Source organism: Pteropus vampyrus, unplaced genomic scaffold (genome assembly GCF_000151845.1).
Source record: "Pteropus vampyrus isolate Shadow unplaced genomic scaffold, Pvam_2.0 Scaffold363, whole genome shotgun sequence".
NCBI classification, from domain to species: domain Eukaryota; kingdom Metazoa; phylum Chordata; class Mammalia; order Chiroptera; family Pteropodidae; genus Pteropus; species Pteropus vampyrus.
In genome coordinates, this window is record NW_011889144.1 from 144,625 (window position 1) to 166,967 (window position 22,343).

The window sequence follows — 22,343 nt, forward strand, 5'->3', positions numbered from 1 at the left end:
CTAGTTTAGCTAAGTTTCCGCTGTCCCGCAAACTCCTACCTGTCACCTGCCACCAAATAAGCAACAACAACAACAACAACAACAATAACAACACTTCAATTTTCATAATGTCTTGGATGCAGAAATGAAGATAAGGGATTAGGAATCTTTGTAAACTATAAAAATAGACTGTGATTTCCATGAGGGCAGCAGCCAGGCTGGTTCCTGGTTCCATCGTCTCCTCTATACTAAGCAATGGGTCTGAAACACAAATAACCAATATTTGAGGGAATAAATAAATAAACAAACAACTCATATATAAACTTTTTCTTTCAAGTGGGCTCCTTCTGCAGATAGTTAATTTCTCCTGTTTGATGCCAATTCTTATTAACTTTAGCAAGTGACCTGTTTTGACCTGCTCTATATTTTGTTCCCTGTGAGGGGCTTGATGACTCCTCTGTGCATTCCTTAAAAAAAAATCTATGGATATCCAGGTAATGAAGGTGCTATATGGAATGTTGCATTTGGAAAGCTAGGCAAGCAACCCTCGGGCTTTAGAAGGAACTGGGAATTGTGGCAAAGAGAAGCTGGAAGACTTTTGGCCTTTCCTAGGCTAAATTAATTACAGTATCATCAGTTGGTTACTGTTGTGCTTGCTCTGAACTTTGTTATTTCACATCAATTGTTCAGAACATTTCTTGGGTTGCCACTGTTGGACACACACTGTTCTTAGTTTAGGGGTCCCCAGTTGAGGGGAACAAATACATGTAAATTGATATGATATGCATGTGATATACATGTAGCTTATGGTACAAAACAGTTTGAATAAATACTATGGGGAACATTCCAGAGTGAGCTATCCCTCCTGCCTAAGGTCATCAGAGATCATTTCACCAAGGAAGGCACCTTAGAACTGGGTTTTAAACCTCGTGTAGGAGTTTGCAAGGCAGGTAAGGATGGGAAAGTCTTTCCAGGTAGAGAGAAAAGCGTATGTAAATGTTTAAAACTATAATATGACATGTTCAAAACATGGTATATACATGGAGATAGGAGCTGAAGAGGTAGTTAAATAATCAGGTAGCAAAGGAAATCAGATAAAAATATAAAACATATCAAAAGCTAAATAAAAATTATTTTTAAAAGTAATCTGATATCAATTCAGTATGACTGCTAAGCAACATTAATGATATAAAAATATAAGATCAAGTCTCTCTCCTACATAATAGTAGTAAGCATAATTTATTGAATGATTACTATATGCCAGGAACGCATTTACTTCTTTGCATGTATTAGCTCTCTTAATCTTCATCACTCCTCTGTCATCATCATCGTCATCATCAACATCATCATCATCATCCCTGATCAACAGATGAGGAAGCTGAGCTTCAAAGAGGCTAAGTAAACTTTTCCAAAGATTACATGAATAGTAAATAATAAAGTCAAGATTTGAACAGAAGTCCCCTGGCTCCAGAACCAACACATCTACACCATATACAGTCCCTCTAGGAAGACAAGGCACATGCATATTTTAGATGCAACCATAGAAGAACAAACGCTATTTAACACCAAAGCAAGAGGGACCAATGACATTTGCTGAGGGTGAAGAGGGAGATGAAAATTGCACCAAGTTGTTCAAGACTGTGTGTGCCATCTTTCCCCAGGATTATTATTTTAGAATCGTGATCTGTTCTGCTAGTACAGATAAGTTTTCCCAGAGCTACATTTGAGACATACAAGCAATGAATAGATGACTTTATATGAATTAAACTGTACTTTTTCAGTGGCAATATGTGTCTGTGTGCATGTGCTGTGTGTGGATTTGGAGATGGTGGCGCTAGTATGTGTGCGTTTGGTTGAGACTGAACAATAAAGTGTGATCACAGCAAATGGCTCGCCTGGGGGCTGGGGAAGAACATTCGCAGTGCATGGAGATTTCTCTGATTGTTTTCCTTATTGCTGAAAGTTGAGCTGTAGTTGGTATATTGCCAGCTGGCAGATAGAATAGACATCTCTCTGTTTCTGCCTCCTGGTTCAGAAACTTGTGCAGCTTCTGTAGCTAGTTTAATTAATGAATATCTGATAAAACAAGAGACAACATATTTCTTGTTTCAGAGGTGTCACAATTCTGTTAAGTCGTTACTTTATATCCTAGAATAAACAGTGTGACGTAGATAGACCTACATCATTATTGTTTAACATTGCACGACACAACAAAGAGTGCCACCTGTGAAACCCAGAGAGTGTGTGTGTGCAAGCCCCTTTCCAAGACGTATCAATAACAAGCAGAGTGGGAGAGTATTACCCATGAGAAGGGTCCTTGACTTAGCATGTGTGCGAATTTTCTCTGTGAATCCCAACATCTGGAATGGCATTTTCTCCTATAAGTCACCCACACATGATATAAGTGTCTGGAAAATATAATTGGCTAGGGTGTACCTTCTACATTAGTAAAGTTCTGATGCTGAAATGATGAGAACAGTGATTGGGGCAGGGAAGACAAACCACTGTACATTTTTCTACTTTGCCGTCCTTCAAAATCTAGCATATTTTTCTTCCTTCTCTCTGGTTAGCCCAAATCACAAATAAGCTTATTAACTGACTTTCTACTTTTCCCCACACACACATCAACATACATGCACACCTGCATCAGCACACACCAATACACATGCACGCACACACATGCAAATACGCTCTTAGAATAGCACCATCCAACAGAACTTCCAGTGATTATGAAAATGCTCTCTTTCTGTGCTGTCCAATATGTTGCCCACTGGCAAGCGAGCTCTTAAAGTGAGCCCATGGAAATGAGACATGGGGTTTTAATCTAACTGAACTTTAATTAATTCCGATTTAAATTTATGGCTTCTGGATGCCAAATTGCAGCCTGGCTCTGGAGTGGAAGCCCTGTCACCTCTGTACGTCCAGCCCAGGATGCTTCAAGACATGTTTGTCAACTGAATGAGTGAACCAACGAAAGAACAGGAGAAACTTTCAGAAGCCACTGAAGCTATTGGCCCACAACCATTCATAAATATCCCAGGGAGGATCTTTGCGATACTAAAGATTGCCTCAATGATAAGGATTATTTTAGTTGTTGCTATTGTTTTTGGTGGCAGATTATAACTCTGTCACTCTTAAATTTCCCAAAGCTTTTCAGAATCCATATATATTTATTATCCATACAACTTCTTGGGAGGGTGGGTGGCGGCGTAGATGAATTCCTTCAAAAGTTTACCTAGTGGAAGAAGCAGAATCGTAGTGTTTTATCTTGTTTGTAATAGAGCGGCCTGGCTCTGCTGTCTGTCTCCTGGCATCTCAGAGTTGGAATGGGCTCTGCGGCCATGCTCTGCTGGCCTTTCCCCACTTTCCCCTCTTGTGCCTTCTCAGCTTCCATTTTTCCAGAACACTACCTCACTGTTTTGCTCAGAGTGGGGCCGCAGGCTCTCTGGACCACTTACCTCCTTCGGTCTCCCCAACTTTTTTCTTTCCTCTCTTCAGGTTTTTCTGGTTTCATGGCATCTACTTAGGATGTGGCAGCTAAGATGATAGCTGTTATTTTGGGTAAAACTTTACCACCATCATTGTCATTGTCACAAGGAAAAAAATTAATGTTGATTATTCTTTGTGATAAGTTGTCACGTTAGTCTAGGGGTCTTTTGGGCCATAGAGCCCAAATGCTCTAGAAGAGATTAAGGAGGAAGATGTTGCCCACCTGAGTGGCGTATTTCTCACCTGCACAATGGGAACGGCAGGGATAATGGTGCGTACCTCACAGGGGTGAGAGAAGGATTGCTAAGTTCATGTTAAAAGCTAGACACCGAGAAGGAGCCGTACATCAGTACATCGCCATCACTTGAAATGGCCGGCTGCCACACTTCACAATCCTGCCAGTTCCTTTCTGAGCAAAGTTGGACGACCATAAGATCTGAATGAAAATTGCCAGGGAGGCTCGATAAATATCATGTCTGTGATGAACCAGCAAATAAACAGACTCAAATGTGTAAAGTAAACGTCTGGCCTCACATCAACCAGCCTTGGCCTTGGGGACGGCTGGCCACCCTGATGAGAACATTAAACACAAACAGCCCCCGGATAAATAGGCCTGTCCATGTGCCGACTCTCCAAGCCACACCTGCCTCTAATAGGCCACCCTGTTTGTGGCCCCAAGAAGCCAAGTCTCCCAGCACACAGCCTGAGAGGATAATAAAGGGAAGTGGCACCTGCTGCTGAAGCCACAGGGCATTTTCAGGCGCCCTCCACCTGCAGCCTGGCCCTCCTCTTGCTGGCCTCAGCCTGGAGCTTTTGGGTTCCACCTTTGCTTGCTTGGGTCTGGGCTCCCCCTCCCTCCACCCACACTTGCTCCAAGACTAGCAGAACAACAAGAGAGAGATGGGGACTGCATCAGGGTGTTGTTAGGGCTGTCTGGGCTCACAATGGCCCATTTCTGGTGATTGGCAGCTACTTACACTCAGCCTCCCACAGAGCTATTGGTGAGTGTTCTTGTTCTCTGCAATTTTAAACTGTTCTTGGCCTGAATATTAATATGTAAGGTCCAGTACATGAAAAAAAAAAAAATAACGGTATTTAAACCCTTTAACATCGAATCTGCGTATAGCGAAATGATTCTAAAGTCTCCCCGGAAAGCTCTTAATTTAAGGTTAGCTAAGGCATAAAGGGTGAAGACTGTGTTGTTAGTAGTTTCTTCAGCGCATGTTTATATTTTCTTTATTTGGCTTGTATTAGGCCAGTTTTGAATGAAGAAGCTGGAAAGGACCCCACTCACATTCAAATAAAACATGATTATTGTCTCTTTTCTTTACACTCTATCTGGGCATGATCAGGCTATTACATGAGACATTTTTTAAAAAACTTGTCACAGAAGGGACAATTTGGAACCAATTATACATAACGGATTATTTTGCACATCTTTATCTGAGATGTAAAACAACTCTTGCTTTTAATATCATCTCGGTGTGTAATTTTTTTAAGGTAAATGATCCAGAATGTAAGAAAAAATATTTTTTTCCCTCATTTAAATAGATTAGGTCTTATCTTTCTGCCTGTATAATCAATAGAATTAAACTTCTAAATGGCAGGCCTGTGTGGCCAGGATTAGAATACAGAGCAGGTAGCTGCAAAGGTCAATGCAAGGTCCCCAAAGTTGGGCGAGGGGTCTAGAGACATGCAGGGTCTATTCTCTTATTCTGATCCTCCCTAAATTTTATCTTCATTTTGTCCTTAAACAGTGAATACTCAAATTCCACTTATCATGTACCTCTCATGCTCATCACATCATATCAGGGTAGAGACTCTCAAACTGACTTATAACTGTTGATATTGACCTTGATCACCTGGCTGTGGTGTGTCTGTCAGGTTTCCCTACTGTCAAGGTACTATATCTCTCTTTCCATATTGTCCTCTTTCAAAGGAAGCCACTATGCACAGCCCACACTTATGGTCCCCTTCCTTAAGAGTGAAGCAGCTTTAAAAATTACTCAGAATTCCTCTGCAAGGGAAATTTGTCTCTTCCCTTCATTTTACTAATTTATTCAATTATTTCTTTATATTAGCATGTTCATGGATATGGGAATCATGTGCTTGTGATTTCATCCTTTAAAAGAACTAACATCAATGAATAGTACTTATGAGGTACATATTACACACTTTAAAGTGATATTTCATTCACAGACACATCAGAAGTGTAAGGGATAGTTCTTAAATATAACTATATATTAATTTAGAAGTACCATCTAAAATGAAATGATATGCAGTTAATGCTACATATCTGTTTCCATAATCTCATTTTACTATGTCCTCTAATTTATTCACACAGACCATTAAAACTAATTTGGGGGATATTTTCTTGATATTTAACTTTTTATTCCCCTGACTTATAGTTCAGTCACTCATGTTGGGTTCTTACGATTATGTAAATTAAATATAAATCTGCAAAAATGTATGTCATTCTATGTAGCAGTTCATTTATCCCCTATTTTAATGAGTTCTCAGTGCTAGGAATTAAGGAATAAACAAAGTAGATAACTTGTGCCTCCCTGGAAGGTTCACATTCCAGTCCAGGTAAACTGGCAATCCAGGCTTGCATGAGTAAAAATAGAAAGAAGATCATTTTCAATGGGAACAAATGCTGTAAAGAAAGCAGAGTAACAAGACAGTAGTGTGGGCGGGGCATCCATTTTGATGTGCGTAAGGGAGATGTTTATGAGACTTTTCTGAGATGTTTGTGCTGTTATGTTAATGTCAAAGTTATTTTATTCTTGAGTCACAGTAGCAGGTATCAATATATAATTTCTTCATAACAGCAATTGTATAAATGCACACAATTTGTGGGTGAAAATAGAGTACAAGTGCTATAGAAATTTTCTGATTATATGACAACTAACAGCTTTTTACCCTTGATCCTAGCCAAAGGCCAAGAACGGATTTGGCTTTTTAGAGTTTACAGAACTATTCACAGACTGTATGAAATTTTATCACTAACCCTGGGAGGAGGGATATTAAGGAGCACAATGACTATCATCAGTTTTACTTCATAGATGAGATATTTTAGGAAGAGAGGCATTAAGTAGCCTGTCCAATGCTCTGAGCTCTTAAATGGTAAAAATAGGACTCCAATTTAGATTTTAGGACTCCAACTTCACTATTGCAAATTTCCTAACATTTACAAAGCCTGAATTATTGAAGATTCACTTAATTTCTTTCGGGCCCATATGTGAAAGTGTTGTAAGTTTCAGTCAAATGTAAGGCATATTGTTACCAGGGACAGTGATGGAAACCTTAGTCAGTACATCTTATGATTAAAATCAGAGCCAAACTTGTTGGTAATCAGGAAAGAACTAGACTCTTGCCAATTAACTGCCCCTTTCAATTGCTAACAGAGAAGCAAGTTTAAAAAACCATATACACCCAACTCTTGTACAGTCTTCGTGACCAGCACACTACTTGAGGCTCTTCATTTGTTGAATCTTATCATCAACCCAAGTGAGTTGATTGATCAACATATATTAGCACCAACTGATTCCCAAGTTCTAAGCCTGAAGAACCCTAAGTTCTGAAGGCACAGAGGTGATCTGGAACAGTCCTTCCCCGCATAGAGCTTAGAGTCTAGCAAAGAAGACAAATATTAAACAAATTGTCACATTCATTCATTCATTCAATCATTAATCTATTCATTCAGCAAAAAGTAAATGGACAAAGAGCTGAGAAGAAAATGAACTGGGGACTGTGGTTGTGTACCACAGAGAAACCAGCCTAAGTAGGGTGGGCTTAAGAAAGGCTTTCTTGGAGAACTGAACATGAGCCAGACGAGACTGAACATGAGCCAGACGAGAGGGCAAGAAAATTCCAGAAAGAGGGAACCACTTGTGGGAAGGCTTTTCACTTTGAGAAACTGAAAGGCCAGGATGGTGGAACATAGAAAGGACAAGGACAGTGTCAGGAGATGCAGCCGAGGCAACATCTCTTCACTTCAAGTGTAAAGTCCTAAATGGTTGGCTCTAAACATGACCACTTTACATATCTCCTTTCACCACTCCATGCTCGCTCTGCTCAGACGTGTTCCTCTAAGTGGGCTCCACCTTTGCTTTGCCAGCCCGGCGCCCGGAACATCTCTTCAGACACCCACAGGGTTCACTCCCTCACCTCCTTTGTTCTTATTCAAACACTACTTTTCAGTGAGGCTCCCAGCCACCCTGCTTGCAGAGCAGCTTGCCCACCCCTAGACTCCCGAGTCCCACATCCTGATCTACTTTCACAATGTGCTTCTAACATGCTATTGATATCCTTATGTTTTGTTTGGTGTCTGACTTCCTCTCGGAAGGTAGTCCATAGAAGGCAGGAGTTTTTCTCTGTTTTGTTCTCAGATGATGCCCTAGTGGCTAGAACAGTGCATCATTCTCAAAAAAAATTTGTGAGAATGATGCAATAGAGAACTACTGAGGGATTTGAGGCAGGAGAGTGACATGGTAACATTTGCATTATTAAAAGATTACTGTCTGCAATGAGGTAAATGCTTTGGAGGGAGCCAGGACTCTGGGGATGACCAGGTAGGATTTGATAAAAATTCTGTTGGCTGCTATTCCTGGAGGCTGCAGAGATAGATATGGCTATAGTGGGAATATTGGCTGTAAAACGATTTTTCAGACTTCCAGGCAAAAAACAAACAAACAAACAACAACAAAAAAAACCCTCAAAAAACAAAAAAACAAATAAAACCCCTTGTTTAAAAATTAGGTTTAAAAATCAGAAGAAGCCCCAGAATCATAATTGGAGATTTGAGCCCCATTACCTATATCAGTACATAAACAATACATAGGCAGGTAGAGACAGGTAGCTTTCAAGTGCTGGCTGTTCCTTCCACAAGCTTCAAGTGAACAGAAGGAAGCTTAGAAATTCAGAAAACTGAGTTCATATTGTATAGCCAAACGTAGCACTTGAGGATAAAACCTGAGAATTCTGCATGTATAACAGAATCAATAAAAGGCTCCAAGTTTCACTACGGAAAACAAACTCTTTGGCTTTGGAATATGGGTCATGACCCTCCATTGGGAAGGTGAGGTGGTCCCTGAGGCTCTTCCACTTGCTCTCAGCATAAAGGGGAGGGAGCTCTGGTTGCCTGGAAAGGACAGAATGCTACCTAGAAGTCCGAGATTCTGGGGGGAAGAGTTGGCTCCTACCACTTCTGAAAAGGCTTTTTCAGAAGTTGGAATGACTTCTTTATCTAAAAACTACATCTTCCCTAAGAGTCATATAGACTTCCTAGATCAGTGCCACATGGAAATTCCCACCAACACAGCAGTTATTGTCACATGCTATCTCGGGGAGTCACAGGGAACAGCAGGCCTGTGTTGTAAGTTGTCCTAGTTTGTGGCAATGCTAGAACAGAGATATGAACCTTTACTCCCTGTGTGACTGAATCACCAGAGCATATGTGGTCGTAGGGGGAAATTGTTCTGGGATATAGGGAAAAATTAGAAGAGATTTTTGGAAAGGGAAGAAATCAGTGATGTCCCATGCCTGCTGGAACATTCTTAGACTTCTTACATGACTAGGGTCAGACAAATTTCCTCGTAGGCAATAATTGAGATGCTTGTACTCAGTAGTTCTCAAAGTATTGTCTGCAGATCTCTGGAGTCTCCAAGACCTTACAAAGTGTCCATAAGATCAGAACTTTTGGCAAAACAGTCATTGCTGGCCTCATGGGCCTGTACTTAGAAGGGTCCCATTCTTGGTCCAATGATCTGCTGTGAGAGTCTTCAAATTCTTAATAATTGTTAAACAAAGGGCCCCACATTTTTATTTTGCACTGGGTCCTGCAATTTTTGTAGCCGCTCCTGATGATACTACTAAGACAAATGTGGTAGGCAGAGTTCTTGGATGGCTAGTTGCCTCCCCCTACTGTATACGCCCTGTAACACCCCTTCTCTTTGAGTGAAAGAGTGGAATATGATGAGATATCACTCCTGTTATGTTACCTTTTATGGCAAAAGGGATACTGCAGATATAATCAAGGTCCCAAATAAACTGACTTTGAGTGAACCAAAGAGATTATCTTGTGTGGGCCTGGCCTAATCAGGCAGAGATTTTCTCTGACTGCTCTCAGTGGAAGAAAGCAAGCGGCTGTGATGTAAACTGCCTACAGAGGGGTGGCTTCCAGGAGCTGGCAGTGGGCCCTGGCAGAGAGTAAGCAAGAAAACAAGGATCTTAGTCTTATCACCACAAGAAACTGAATTCTGCCAACAATCCGAATGAGTTTGGAATGGGACCTGAGCCCCGATGTTGATCACAGCCCCAACTCACACCTGGATTGCAGCTTTGGGGACCTGAGCAGAAGATGTAGCCAAGTCCTACCCAGGCTCCTGGCCCATGGAAGCTGTGAGATAACAAACGTGTGTTGATTTTAGCTGCTAAGTGTGGTAATTTGCTATGCAGCAATAGAAAAGGAACACAACATTACGTTCCGTTTCCATTGTGGACATCTGCACTGATGGTGAGTGAAATTGCTGGAGCCTTAGCTCTGATCAAGGCAGGAACACCTAACTGTACGAGTAACCGTTGGGTTCTTCACCATCAAGTACTTGTAGGGGGAAAATTCAGTTTCACTTCAGAATGTTTAGGATAAAACAGTAAAAAGTCTTCACGTTATTAAATCTTGACTCATGTATACATGTCTTTTTAGTACCTGTTGACAAAACGAGGTATCGGCATAAAAGATTTCCATTGCAAACTGACCAGCAATGGTTGTCTCAAGGAAAAGCACTTGTGAGATTGCTCAGTTGGCAACCTGAACTAACCACTTTTTTTCATGGAACATCATGTTTGCTTGAAGGAATATTTAATGAACAAAAAATAGCTGTTCAGACCTGGGCATGCGGCAGACATTTTCTCCAAAATATTACTTCAAAGAAGTAACTGGCAGTATTAGTTGCCAATAACAAAATTTGAATGTTCAAGTGAAAATTTCAACTTTGGAAAACTTATATCTGCCACTGTAAGCTTGAAATGTTTCAGTACTTAAAGACCTTTCTGATGGGATTTGTAGTGATATTAACAACTGTGATTTTTAAAAGATTTTCTAGTAAAATTTATCAGCATTTGGAGGATCTGCATAACTTTAGTGCACCAATAATTTCCAAATGACAATGCCTGAGATTACAAAATCATGCACTCAAAGGGCAAAAGAGATCAATGGATTTTCATTTAATAGAATAAAAACGTTTATTGGTTTGGCTTCCGATCCACAACTAACCTTTAGGATACCACTGCTTGTTGAATTTTAATGGAGTAATGAAGAAGACTATTCACAACGATCTGGAAGGGCCGTTAAAATATTCCTCCTTCTCCAACTACATATCTGTGTGAGGTTGGATTTTCTTCATTATTTCAACCAGAATACACAGCAACAGACTGAATATAGAAGAAATATGAGAATTCAGCTGTCCTCTTAAGCAAGATATCAAAGAAGTTTGTAAAAATGTAAAACAATGCCACTCTTCTCATTAGATTTTTTTTAGAAAATACACTTATTTTCATAAAATTGTTATTTGTATTAATATGCAATGGTTTTATTATAGTTATTTCTAAATGAATCAAAATAAATATATAGTTTCTTATTTTTAGTTTCTACAATGGTAAGTATCAATACACATAATCCACAGAAACAAAACTGTTTTTCAGTGCTTTTTAATAGTGTAATGGAGTATTAAGACCAAAAAGTTTGAGAATAGCTGATCTAATCTGACCTCATTACACAGTGCGGTGGGAAAGGGGTGGGGGGGATACATTAACATTGATCAAGTAGCCAATTGTGGGCTGAACTGTGTCCCCCCCTCCCCAATCCCCACCAAATACATTCAAGTCCTAACTTTCAGTACTTGTAAATGTGACCTTATTTGGAACTAGGGTCATTACAGAAGTAATAAAATTAAAATGAGATTATTAGGGTGGCCCTAATCCAATATGACTGCTGTGCTTATACGAAGGGGAAATTTGGACACAGAGACAGACACACTAAGAGGGAAGACAATGCGAAGACACAAGGAGAAGGATGGCCGCCTGGCTGGAGGGCTGCATTACAAGCCGAGGAACACCAAGCATTGCTGGCACACACCAGAAGCTAGAAGGGGCAAGGAAGAATTCTCCAGAGCCTCAGAGGGAGCACAGGCCTGCTGACATCTTAGTTGTGGACATCTGGCCTTCATATTATCTGAGACAATAAGTTTTGTTGCAGTACTGCATTCCGGCAGCCCCAGGACACTCAGACACCCATGTATATGCTCCCTGTGCTGGACCAAGCACTTCCCATGAGTTTTCATTTAGTCCTTCCAGGATCAATGGGAGTAGGTGGCATTCTATCCATTTTACATATTAAGAAACTGAAAATTAAATCAGTATTTCGAAATCCAGCTTTTTCTCTTTCCCTATGCTACCTCTTAAGAATGGAGGGTTTTGTTATTCTTCCCCAAATTCACTCCTGTGATATCTCAATGAATTTACTGAGGGTTGTCATAGGCCTAAAATTGATTTTGGCTAAAAACACTCTATTTTCTGATGCAGAGTTTATCCTTTAATTGTGGTATTCTTACAAATGAGGTAATTATTATTTAATTATATTGGCCCAGTATCTAGCCATAAAGTTAGTAATTATTATTTTTACTGCTGAACATTAAGTCAGGGTTACCATCAATTAATTTTATCAATGAATACAATAATGCAATTCAACAAACATCTACAGAGTCTCTACTACACGGGAGTAGATATTGGAGGAGTAAGGGGGAGCATTCCTGCTCAGAGATGACCAAATACAAAGAGAAGGGAGATAACCTCCCAGAGAGAAATGTAGACAAGGAGACCTTGGGGAGTCAGTGGACATGGGATCTGACTGGAGAGAACAGGAAAACTGAATGGAAGAGGTGATTGAAGTTGGGCTCAAAGTGGCATTTGAAGGTTGCCCGGGAAATTGGCAAAAGCATGAAGACTGGTTTTCCCCATGCTGCTTTGCACCATGAAATCACAGAGGAAGTATTTGTTCAGCTGCAGGAAGCTCTGGCCTTGCCAGGTGTTTAGGACTGGCCAGTTGTCAGAGTTCTTCTACAATTTTCTCCTATATATTTGTTGCTCAGGAACAGGGCACACCCTGGCTAAGACGTGTTTACCTAGAGGTAGCCCAGTCTTCTCTTTTTCACTCTATTTTTTTTTTTTTTTTTTTTTTATCATTTTGGGGATGCCATGTTTCCTCCTCCTCACCTCCACTCCCAAGTCTTAGGAACCTGGACTTTTTATTTTTTCTTTCTTTTCCTCTATGAAAGCCTGCCTTCCAGAAAGATTCTGAACATCTTTAAGAATAATGTGTTAACGATTCTCCACAGGGAAAGAGAAACTGGAGTTTTTAACAGGGACAAAATCTTATTTAACTTGTCAAAGGTGTGGATCTCTGATGACAAAATATCAATAATCTAGAAGATAAGAGAGATCACTTTTTATGAAAAAGGGCCTTCCCATTGCCCAGGAAATCACATGGTCTGCCCACAGTGGACATGGGTTGGACGAAAGCATGTTCTCCCAAGAATGGCAGCGCCCATCATCGCCTCAGACTCTATCCAACACAATTCCTAGGAAACTCCGCCTTTTCAACTTTTATTCTTCATAATTTAGCCTAAAATAAGTAATTTCCCAAATTCAGGTCTTCGGCACAAAATGATAGAAAGCTTAGCAGAACCTCAGAGGGTACATTGTCTTGCTTGTCATGAATCACAGCTCTCTAGCTAGTTATCCAAATGTTGGACTTGTGTAAGGCTGAGGAAGTGGGAGCAGCAGCCTGGAATGGAGTCTGCCAACATTTTATGCTTGTTGGTTTATAATATTTTGTTTCTATTTCAAAACATTTGAATTGATGTTCATTGATTAAGAATCCAGAAGTTAAACTTCTTTCTACCAGGCTAACAATTTTCACATAACTTGATGCAGAGACTACTCTTAACTCAGCTCAAACAGGTCACCCATACCTCATTCTGTTGGTGGGCATGGATCCAGTTTCCAGGGAAGTAAATACTCCGGAGGACTCCACCAACCTGTCTATACAGGGTCAATGATGGAGGCTTCTTTTCTTTCCAGGCCACACTCATTCAAGTATTTCACGATTATTTCACATGGCAGAAATCATGGAAATAAGTTGATGTGGCAGGAAATAACAAGCAATTGATTAAAATTGGAGAAGCCAGTTGATGAAATGCATTTTCCCTGGTGATTTGTGTTAAGTGCACAAAATCAAGCCCTCCGTTTGTGTTGTAACTGAGCTACTCTCACAGCGGACAAAATATTTCCTACCTAACGATTAACTTGCAGAACATTAGTCAATCTCAGTTGTCTAAGGCAGATTATCCAGTTGGTGGATTATCCAGGTTTCTCATTTCACCTCATTATATCACTTTAAATAATGAAAACTAATTTCTTATGTTTGTATTGAAAGGTATTTTTATAATGCACTAACTTTATATCTAATAATTCCTTCCCCACCTTCCTCACGGGGTGGTTATGTTGCTATCTGAGACTGAAAGAAATGAGATAAATTGTCTAAATTTACACAGCTGGTAGGTCGTCCTCTGAGAACTGACCAGAGCCTTCTCGTCTTTGAGGTTAACATTGGGCTCTTTCTCTTGGCTACTTCCTCTCCACTCAAGAAGACAAAACTGAAACTTCTCAGTCTGGACACTTGTGATGTTTTCTTTGGAACATATTGATAATCAGTATTTGTTAAAGTTTGCCTTCTTAGATTATCTGTCTCTGTCAGTCATTTAGTCCAGTTTTGCTGGAGACGTCATCAGGAATTGGTTCTGTATTTAGCCATTACGTTTTAATCTTTGATTGAGAGAAACATTTCTGACAGGTGAGAAAAGGAAACTGATGGTGCTGTATCTGCTGAGGACCACTTAGGTTGATCAGTTTGGGGATAAGCCAAAATGTTGGTCATCTGCATGCGTGGTTTCTTCACAGATAAGCAGGTCACCATAACCTTGATTCAACTTGATGGCTAAGATGCTTTAACTAGCCTAAAAATCATGTTTTCACCAGCCAAAGAATGACACTAAGTATAGGAGTCATAGAGCCTGGGCCCTCTCCAGCTCGTGGAATGCCTCTGATGATTGAAGTCAATGTTTAAACTGTTAATGATGAAATAAACAGAAACTTAAAACTTGTCACACTACTCTATTTTCTCAACAACCTGTGTATAAGAACAATGATGCCTTTACCATTTGTAATCTAGTTAAAATCTAAATTCGGTAGTTATCTCCAGCGTCAGTGTGTGATTGCCTTTTCTCTCAGTTTATGAATCTTAGTTAAAATTATTGCATTATCAGTGGTTGACTACCAGTGAGTGGTTTGGGTTCAACTTGTTAGATATAAGTTGAAAAGATTGTGTTCCTTAACATTTGGCTCAAGTATAGGGAGACTAGTTAGACAGACCATAATTTGAGCATGCCTTGTCACACCAAATAAGACAAAATTTCTATGTACTTTCAAGTATAATCTAATAATTTGGTAAATTCTTCCTCCAATGAGAAATCTGACTTGAGTTAGTATAAAAGAAAATGAAATGATAAGGGTATATTAAGAGAACTTGCTTAGAAAGAGCAGAGTTTCTTCTCAGATTGATACTGTAGTTCTGCCTAAATTTTATTTCCTGAGCCATGGATGTCATTGCAGATTTCAGCCCAGGCATCATCTCTTTCTAGTGGCCCAAAATAAATACATATTATCTTACCCTAACAAAGGCCTTTATTTTATGAAAGAAGGTAACATCATAAAAAGAACTGGAAGGACATTCTTTGTATGTTCCAGATAAATATTTAATGGAGAAGGGTGTTTAATTTGTATCAATTATGCTAAAGGCATTCTTGGTAACTTTCATACAGAGTATCATAAGAAGTAGAAGTTGAATTAGAACAGAGAATTCCATTGTCTATGAAATTGAAGGTTTTTCAAACCCTTGGGAACAGCATGAGAAAATACTGGAATATGGCAAAGGGCTGTGGCTAGAAATGGGAGAAGAAAAAATTTAGTCAAAGAAGAATTGGGTCTTATATTAGAGGAGTGACTAAGGAGAAGAGTAAGTGTTAATTACAGGAAGAAAAACAGATGTAGAACTAATATGCAGGGTTATAATGTATTGTGTAGACAAAGGGTTAGTCAAACCTTTGTAGGATGGAGCTGCATGGTCAGAGAACTGAGCTGTAGTATCCAGAACAAACAGAGAGGAGACTTCTTCATGATCATGGCCCCCAGCACATTGCCAGTTCACCTGTGAAGTGATAAGGATCTTGATGTACGAAGAAGGATCAAGGGGTAACTGCAAGAAATATAGTGGGAAAACTTGGAGACATAGGCAGGGGGAATATTACATGGAGGCCTAGTGCTTAAAAGAAAAGGTGAAACTCCTGGAAAACATCAAAAGATTTGTGTTTAAAATTAAACTTAAGACTATAAGGAAGCAAGCAGTGGTCAAACATAAATCCATGGAATGATGAGAAGGTGAATCTATTTGCGTGTTCTAATACTAATGAGCAAATGAAAAATCCTTGTCAGATAAACTACATCTTCCTTTTTGAGATACTTGGGGGAAACAGCCAGATATTGCATCCAGAGGCCTAGAATGTAAGTTTATTTCTAAATGGTAGTCTGTCTACTCTTCTCCTGGTAAGATCAAGCCCATCTTTAAAGTCTAACACCAACTGGTGTTCGCTCTCTGCTTTAGGGCTGGGGACTTTGTTCTCTCTGGCTATGGGACAATGGGCATAGGGAAGGGTTGGAGAGAGATGCTAAGAGCTTACCAGCTCTGGCCCTTCTTTAGGAATGCACAGTGCCCTGCATGCTCTCCATAAATAACTACTGGATGAATGAATCAATACAAAACTGAAGAGATGCACATATATATCAAACTCCCTATCTGTATGCAGGGCCTTCCATACCATGAGCTCTCAGGAAATATTTCAATTAAATACAAGGTAGTTATTAGTGCTGCTCAGATTTCATGTTGGTCCTTCTCTCCTAGACACACAGAAGAGTTGCATTTCTCTGCGAAGTAAAGCTTGGCTGCATAACTTATTTAGGTTAGTGGAATGTGGACATGTGTCGCTTTGGAGGGGATGCATTGAAGAGTGGTGGTGGGTCTCCGTGCTCCTTTTTTTTCCTGTGATTGTGGAAGTATTGGCTGATATAGAGGTGGCATAAGATTAAAGCTTCCAAAATGCTAAGCCAACACGTGGAGGACAGTTCTGCAGAGTATCTCTGACCCACAACCAAGCCAAGAAATGCTGAAAAATAAGGTTAATTGTCTTAAACCACTGAGGTTTTTAAGGTTGGATGTCCCAACAGCATAACTGAACCTATCCTGACTGCAACAAAATATTTGTTTTTTGTTACCCTTTGCTTAAATTATGTTTAAGTTTCTACCGAACTCACTTGGACAGGCCAGGAACTGGAGTTAAAGTGGATTGAAAGACCTCTTAGAAGGAAGGTTGCCTGGTGTTTTGTAAAAATCTCCAAAGAATGGCTGCCCAGCTTCCTGTGGAAATGTAGGTTAGGGTTCAATATTTCCATGGTCTCATTCAGTAAAGAAATCCATACAGTAGCTACTCCTAACCTCCACCATGAGTCAGTCCTATACCCAGGACCTCTCGTCAAGCACAGATCACCCTAATACTTCACAGTGAAGGAGCACTAATTACATACACGTCTTTGTGACCCAAGGGCCATTTATTTAACCACGTGAGCACATGCATTCATCATTTACTGACCACGCCTTGACATGCACGTGCATTACTACTTCTAACCTGAATCGCCTCGGCCACTGCTGGACACCCAACATTGTGGCAAGGTGAGGGTTTGAACACACAGCCTCGACTTTGAAGATGGCATGGCATTCTCAAAGGACATTTTCATTTGGGGAAAGAAAGGGGGCTGCAGTCTCAGAAATAAAGCCTGAGATGCCAGCTCCCTGTCAATCTTCCATAAAGGGGAACATGCAGTATTCTCTACATAAGCAGTCTGGCTAACTGCCAACTGTTTTCTAAGGAAAAGAAACTTATTGCTGCCTTTACTCAGGGAGGCATTCAGATAAAGCAGGAAGGTGGGGGAGATAAGGATGGGAGCTCTCTGTGTCCCCAGCGCGCCTGCCCCATAGACTTCCTTTCCTCTGCATCTCCGACTTTAAGCATCAGCATGACTCAGTTTAGCTTCTGTGTGCTCTTCTGTGTGGACCAGGGCTGTGGTGTTGCAGGAGCAAGGATTACCAGATGAACATCTAGGCTTGGCTCTACTTCCGCCCTCTCTGGTAGAGAAGCCATGTACAGAACACCCTTCCCACGCCACTTCCTCATCTGTGAAACAGATGGAAATGCCCTTGTAGTTTCCGAGGAGCCACAGAGTGATGAATTCCCAAGTCTTTAATGAGCTGGAAAGAACAAGGACCTATGTTCTTAATAGTCTGATATCTCCAAGCTGGGTGGAGGTGTCTTCAGGGGAGAGGTAGCTACTTTCCTCTTTTACCCTCCATAGGCCCTCAGTGGCCATCAGCTGACCTAGTGGGTTCAGTAGACATTGTGCTACTACAAACAAGTCCTCTCACCTGCTACGGCCCAGTGCAGTATGTGCAGTCTGAGAGTCTGGCTTCCGGCAAACTCCAGGTCAGTCCCAGCTACTCTGCTCATGGCCTTCTTTCCTTCGTGGCTTTATGGATAACCACACTTTGCCAGGTGCTCTCTGGGGATCTTTGCATTCTTTATCTAGAAGAGCTGATTTGCTGAGACAACGGTGGCATAACCTGAACAAGGAAATGACTAGAAGCAGGTTCTTGCTTCCTCTCAGAATAGTCTCAGTGCTTGAAGAGCATCATTGCCCCAGGAAGACGGTTGGCCAACCTGACCCTCCATTGTGTACTTTCTTCCTTCAGCGTCAGACCCAGCCTGGAGACCTTGCGGGGCCGGGGCCGGTGGAAGACGGCAGCTCTGAGATGAGCCCTCCGTACAGTGCACCCTGTACTTCCTTTTGTTTCACGTGCCATTAACTTGCTATAAAGCCAACACTCCTGAAAGGGGGTTTGTGGGTTTTTTTTTTTTTTTATTCCTCTCATTTCTGTTGAAACGTGACACTCAAATTTGAGAAGGGAACAGAGATCAACAAACCCTGTCAGCCCTTGTCAACCCAGGTGTGACAGTACCATCTTCCTAAATTGCCACTAATCTGCCAGAGATCTCTCTATCTGCAGCCTCCATCTCGCTGTTTGCTCACATTCGGTTAACACTTTAAATTTCCCTTTCTGAGGTGTCACTGTTTGCCATTTAGTAAGAAAGAAGAACTGTGAGAGCAGCTTCAAGCACACGGATTTGGGAAGCTGGAAAAAGCTGATTAGCTATTCAGGGAGAATAATCTTATTGAGAGTAGTAAGAGCTGTATAAAGAATGCTTTTCCCTTCCCAGTAACAATCTTCTAATTATGTTGTCAAGCTTGCTGTTGAGTTCTCCCCCTGTGCCATTAAGAAACCGTTTTCTATGTTAAGAAGGAGATTTCCAGATTGTGATGCTGTTTGCTGATTTTTTTTTATTGTTTAAAGAATCTGTATGTATTAAACCAAACATTAAAAAATGATTCATGTGCAGCATAATTACTTGGGATGAGGCAGAGCGACACGGGTGGGAGTGAGGGATGGAGGTGGTGCGTGGGGGGTGCTCGTGGGGCCAGGATGGGGGGTTGGGGTGCGGCAAGGGTGAGAATTCCACATTGGTGCATGACACTGTCACCTCGGCAACAAAATGCAGTTCCTAATCAATAACAGCTAGAAGAGTCAGGAGTGGGGCGATAGGGAAGCGCGGTTGCAGGTTTCTGAGCGAAACAAACATTTCCAGTTGATAGATGTTCTTCATTGAATAGGAGAAACAAGAAGTTTGAATTGTGCACAAACGTGCCCTTCCAATTTCCCCTTCTTCCTGCTTGGAAGAGAAGAATCCAAGCAGTGAGAAGATCGTGCCTACACTGAAAAGCACTCTGAGAGGCGGCGTGCAGATCACCAAGGTCACACTCTGACCTCAGACTCCCTTCAAGCTGCAGAGAGTCAGGGGACCAGGTGGAGCAGAGTGCACACTCTCACTGGCATAATCCTTTGCTTGTGGGCAGACAGTATCTTCACACTGTCTACTACCTGCGAATTTAAATAATGAACGGCAAGAAGTTTTTCTTAATCTCTACATGAACCAGGGCACAAGGAGTGAGTATCAAAAGATTTCCTTATAACAAATCTCATCAAAATGAACAAACACTGTAACCAAAGCAGTATGTGCTGCCCTGCAAATGATGGTGTTTCCGGGGAGTCGACTCTCCTGTAGGACCATCCCTACTCATCATGAGAACTCAGGTTCTATTTCTTTTGCTTCAGAGGGATTTTAGACCAATTCTGGCAAATCCTACAGTTGGACAATTCGGAATGACCATGTTTGGGGTCTTTAACATACCACCTCCTGGTATATTTATAAGAGTGGGTTATTATTGAAAGGACTTCTCTCAGAGTTGGCGACTTACACGATCAGATGACTCCATCGATCATCAAGTTCTGAGCAATTGTTAGGGTCAGAGTCTGCAGTTAAGATCGAAACTTCTTGAGAAAGTGTCAGTGTGGGCAGAACTTAGCTTGAATGCCAAATCAGCCCCACCTGCCTGTGCTACCTTGAACAAATGTTTTACCTCTCTGAACCTGGGCTTCTAGAACTATGTATAAGAATAAAAATTTATTTCAGAGTTGTTATAAGGCTTAAAAGAAAGTGCCTGACATTAGCAGGTGCTCAATAAATTGTGCTTTTTCTTTAATTAGCTACCTCACAGTGAGAGAACTACCTGGAGGTTGATTTTGATTTTATTTCTTTCTCTCCTTTATTGTTTTATTTATTTATTTATTTTGAATGAGCAATACATGCATAAAATTCAACAAATACAAAAGAGTACCTTTTGAAAAGTAAGGTCTCTGGTTTGACAATATGTGAAGCCCAGCCACTTTCTCTTTTACATTCTGGGGTGGGACCCAGGAATGGAGCCCACTCCATATTAAACCATAAACCCAGGGAAGAGGAGGAGTCCCCAATAATATTCCAGTGTTCAACTGTATGTATTACCGCAAATTACATAATCATCCTGCTGTTGATTATTTTTGATATTTTACATTGTGTCCATTGCTGCAGTGGATATCTTTGAGCACGTATATTTTGCACTTGAGTCAGCATATATAAAAAATAAATTTCCTGAAGTAAAACTTCTGGGTCAGAAAGCATATGCATTTTTATAGGAAATTGCCAAATTGCTCCCCATAGATTCTGCACCAATTTGTACTTCCTGAGACCCTGTCAGAGAGGGCCATCTCCCCTCATCTGACATCCTTACCAACCCCAGGATATTATCTGACATTTTCATCTTTCCTAACATGAGAAGTAAGCAATGGCATCCCTCTACAGTTTTAATTTGTGTGTGTGTGTTTTTTAATGAGTAAAGATGAGAGTTTTACTTGTAAGAGGCATTTGTATTTCATTTTCTATGAACTGTATGTTTATATCCCTTGGCCATTTATTCTATTAGATTACTGGTCCTTTGCTTATTGATTTGTAGAAGTTCTTTATCTACTAGGCAAATTATCACTTTATGAGTTCAAATATTTTGATCTAGTTAGTCATTTGTCTCTTTTCTTTGGTCCTAGGTAATGCATTTTGTTTTTCCAAATTTTATATAAGATGAGCCAAGGATTTCTTAGGCATGACACCAAAAGCATGATCCATAAAAGAAAAAGAAAAGATAAATTGAACATAATCAAAATTAAGAACTTCTGCTCTTCAAAGGACACTATTAAGACAATGAAAAGATGAGTCACAAACTGGGAGAAAATATTTGAAAATCATATATTTGATAAAGAACTTGCATCCAGAATATAGAAGAAACTTTTAAAACTCAATAATTTAAAAAAACCCCAATTTTTGAAATGGGCAAAAATTCAAAAAGGTTTTTCACCAAAGAAGAGATGTAAATGGTCAGTGAGTACCTGAAAAGATATACAACATCATTAGTCATAAAAAAATACAAATCAAAACCACAATGAGACACCATCTCACACCAAGATGGCTGTCATCAAATAGACCGAAAATAACAAGTGTTGGTGAGGATGTAAAGAAATTGGAATCTTCACAAGTTGCTGGTGGGGATGTAAAATAGTGTGACCACTTTGAAAAACACTCTGGTCATTCCTTTAAAAAGTTAAACAACTTACAATATGAGTCAGCCATTCCACTTTTGGGTATCTACTAGGAGAAATGAAAACAAGTTTCCATGGTGACTTACACACAATATTCATAGCAGCTTTATCTTAGAGCCCCAAATAGAAAAGCACCCAAAAGTCTATCAACAGATGAATGGATAAGCAAATTTTGGTATACCTATACAATAGGACATTTTTTTTAGGAATACAAAGGAACAAACTAGTGATACACACAACAATGTGAATATATCTCAAAATAATTCTACTGAGTGAAAGAAACCAGATAATAGAGTATTCACTGTATGTTCCCATTTATACAATCTAGTTTACAAAATGCTTCCATTTTGTAAACATTTACAAAATGTTTTCATTTACACAAACTGGTTTACAAAATGCAAACTAGTTTAGTGACAGAAAGCAGGTCAGAGATTGCTGGGGAGGGGTGAGAAGAGAAACGGGAGAAGTTAGGTTGGATGACAAAGGGCATGAAGAGGCTTTGAGTGTAACTGTGATGGATGTGTATTGTCTTGATCGTGGTGTGATTTTATAGGTGCACACCTGTGTT